This window comes from Spodoptera frugiperda, chromosome 10 (genome assembly GCF_023101765.2).
Source record: "Spodoptera frugiperda isolate SF20-4 chromosome 10, AGI-APGP_CSIRO_Sfru_2.0, whole genome shotgun sequence".
Classification (NCBI taxonomy): Eukaryota; Metazoa; Arthropoda; class Insecta; order Lepidoptera; family Noctuidae; genus Spodoptera; species Spodoptera frugiperda.
Window position 1 is genome coordinate 2,455,847 of NC_064221.1, and position 1,076 is coordinate 2,456,922.

Consider the following 1,076-nt stretch of genomic DNA (forward strand, 5'->3'; position numbering starts at 1 on the left):
AAGACGGTCGAGATATTTTGGTATAAATAAATGATAAATGTTATTTATACATTATTTCTTATATATTATATAAAAAAAATGTCACTAAGAACCTAAAATCAGTATTTCCTATACGGTTATTCCCTGTGAGAAACAATATATAATAAATCGAATTTGAATAATATTTTATTTCTTTAATATTATGTAAAGATAAAGATTTTATCTAGATTATTCATCTAAAAAAATTAGATCCAAAACATTTTATCATTTCAAAAACTCATATCACACAATTTTCGTTGCATATATATTAATAAATATCATTAAAATTTTCCTTCATAGTATTTAAAATAACCTACCAAAGTAGTACCTAACAAATATCTTAGAAAGTGAACCTGGTACTACACAGTTTTACGTAAAACTAAACTCCTAAGTCATTAACAAATAAGGAAACACGAGTTTACTTATCATCTGACTCATCAAGATGTGGTGACGTGGGGGAAGTCCACATACTTACGTCTTCATGACATAAGAAAAATTACGAAGACGTAACGATAGCATACACCACTCTCTATTGTTAAAATAAACAAAAGAATAAAATTAAATATTATATGTCTAACTAATATTATAAATGATAATGTTTATGAGTGTGTGTTCATGTGTTTGTTTGTTACTCAATCACGTCAAAATGACTGAAGGGGTCAGGATGAAATTTAGAACAGGAGTAGGTTATGGTCTGGGATAACATATAGGACACTTTATCCCATGAGATAGAGTTAGTTAGGTATATTATTAAAATATTAGATACTTATAAAGACAAGCGATTCAACAATCTTTGAAATGGTAAGCAGGTATTATTACATATTTTCATAATTATTACTTAATTTTTATCAAATAATGTACTTACAGTACTAATAACAATACCGTGATAATCTATAATGAATTATTATGAACCGTAATGAATTACTCCACACGGAGACAAGCCCTAAATCACACATTTAACCGCTTCAGCAACAAGAGAAACATGTTTTAATAAATCAAAAACACACTAACAATACAATAAATGTATTACAAACGGAATAAAAAGTAAAAAAATATTG